Source organism: Oncorhynchus keta, unplaced genomic scaffold (genome assembly GCF_023373465.1).
Source record: "Oncorhynchus keta strain PuntledgeMale-10-30-2019 unplaced genomic scaffold, Oket_V2 Un_contig_4161_pilon_pilon, whole genome shotgun sequence".
NCBI lineage: Eukaryota > Metazoa > Chordata > Actinopteri > Salmoniformes > Salmonidae > Oncorhynchus > Oncorhynchus keta.
The window spans coordinates 57,501-60,000 of NW_026287621.1; the positions used below are offsets into that span (position 1 = coordinate 57,501).

Consider the following 2,500-nt stretch of genomic DNA (forward strand, 5'->3'; position numbering starts at 1 on the left):
CTCTCTACCGCGGAGACATTTCCACAGACCCTGGCCTTCATCTCTCCACCGCGGAGACATTTCCACAGACCCTGGCCTTCATCTCGGAGACATTTCCACCACCCTGGCCTTCATCTCTCCACCGCGGAGACATTTCCACAGACCCTGGCCTTCATCTCTCACCGCGGAGACATTTCCACAGACCCAGCCCACCATCCCTCCACCGCGGAGACATTTCCACAGACCCTGGCCTTCATCTCTCCACCGCGGAGACATTTCCACAGACCCTGGCCTTCATCTCTCCAGACCCTGGCGGAGACATTTCCACAGACCCAGCCTTCATCTCTCCACCGCGGAGACATTTCCACAGACCTGGCCTTCATCTCTCCACCGCGGAGACATTTCCACAGACCCTGGCCTTCATCTCTCCACCGCGGAGACATTTCCACAGACCCTGGCCTTCATCTCTCCACCGCGGAGACATTTCCACAGACCCTGGCCTTCATCTCTCCACCGCGGAGACATTTCCACAGACCCTGGCCTTCATCTCTCTCTCCATCTCTCCACGGAGACATTTCCACAGACCCTGGCCTTCATCTCTCCACCACGGAGACATTTCCACAGACCCAGCCCACCATCTCTCCACCGCGGAGACATTTCCACAGACCCTGGCCTTCATCTCTCCACCACGGAGACATTTCCACAGACCCTGGCCTTCATCTCTCCACGGAGACATCCACAGACCCTGGCCTTCACCGCGGAGACATTTCCACAGACCCTGGCCTTCATCTCTCCACCGTGGAGACATTTCCACAGACCCTGGCCTTCATCTCTCCACCGCGGAGACATTTCCACAGACCCTGGCCTTCATCTCTCCAGCTGTTCCCCGTTGTCTCCCTGCTGCTCCACTCTCCCCCCTTTCTCTTGCTGAGTTCCAACCCTCAGCCAGTCCTGTATTTGTGAGAGGATTGGATAGGTGGAAATGTCTCCATTCCAGCTCCCTCTGTGCCTTCAGCTCTGGGTGAGTTCTGTTACAGTCGCTGCAGACAGGCAGTATGGTTCCATTACAGACAGTCAGAGAGCTCTGTTACAGACAGGCAGTACGGTTCCATTCCAGACAGGCAGTACGGTTCCATTACAGACAGTCAGAGAGCTCTGTTACAGACAGGCAGTACGGTTCCATTCCAGACAGGCAGTACGGTTCCATTACAGACAGTCAGAGAGCTCTGTTACAGACAAGCAGTACGGTTCCATTCCAGACAGGCAGTACGGTTCCATTCCAGACAAGCAGTACGGTTCCATTCCAGACAGGCAGTACGGTTCCATTCCAGACAGGCAGTACGGTTCCATTACAGACAAGCAGTACGGTTCCATTCCAGACAGGCAGTACGGTTCCATTCCAGACAAGCAGTACGGTTCCATTCCAGACAGGCAGTACGGTTCCATTCCAGACAGGCAGTAAGGTTTCATTACAGACAGTCAGTAAGGTTCCATTCCAGACAGGCAGTAAGGTTCCCTTCCAGACAGTCAGAGAGCTCTGTTACAGACAGGCAGTAAGGTTCCATTCCAGACAGGCAGTAAGGTTCCATTCTAGGTAGTCAAAGGCAGGTGTCTTCCTGCCTGCCAGCCAGAACACAGCTCTTACAAAGCACAGCCAAAAAACAGTCAGAACACAGCCAGATCCCAGCCAAAACACAGCCAGAACACAGCCAAAAACAGCCAGAACACAGCCAGGACACAGCCAGAACACAGCCAGGTCCCAGCCAAAACACAGCCAGAACACAGCCAGGTCCCAGCCAAAACACAGCCAGAACACAGCCAAAACACTGCCAGAACACAGCCAGAACACAGCCAGGTCCCAGCCAAAACACAGCCAGAACACAACCAAAACACTGCCAGAACACAGCCAGAACACAGCCAGAACACTGCCAGAACACAGCCAGAACACTGCCAGAACACTGCCAGAACACAGCCAGAACACTGCCAGAACACTGCCAGATCCCAGCTCTTACAAAACACTGCCAGAACACTGCCAGAACACAGCCAGAACACAGCCAGAACACTGCCAGAACACTGCCAGAACACAGCCAGAACACTGCCAGAACACTGCCAGATCCCAGCTCTTACAAAACACTGCCAGAACACTGCCAGATCCCAGCTCTTACAAAACACTGCCAGAACACTGCCAGAACACAGCCAGAACACAGCCAGAACACTGCCAGATCCCAGCTCTTACAAAACACTGCTAGAACACAGCCAGAACACAGCCAGAACACAGCCAGAACACAGCCAGAACACAGCCAGAACACAGCCAGAACACTGCCAGAACACAGCCAGAACACTGCCAGATCCCAGCTCTTACAAAACACTGCCAGAACACTGCCAGAACACAGCCAGAACACAGCCAGAACACTGCCAGAACACTGCCAGAACACAGCCAGAACACAGCCAGAACACAGCCAGAACACACCAGGAGAGGTAGAGAGATGGGGGTAGAGGGATGGAGGAGAGGAGATGTAGA

The 2,500-nt window shown here is 54.2% G+C and overlaps 1 protein-coding gene across 1 annotated transcript in view; it reads left to right on the plus strand.

Annotated features, from left to right (window-relative positions):
* LOC127924505 (glutamate receptor-interacting protein 1-like) overlaps window positions 1–2,500 on the plus strand; it is a gene marked incomplete at its 5' end in the record, with an annotated part of 65,861 nt that overhangs the window by 39,761 nt on the left and 23,600 nt on the right. The window lies entirely within an intron of this gene.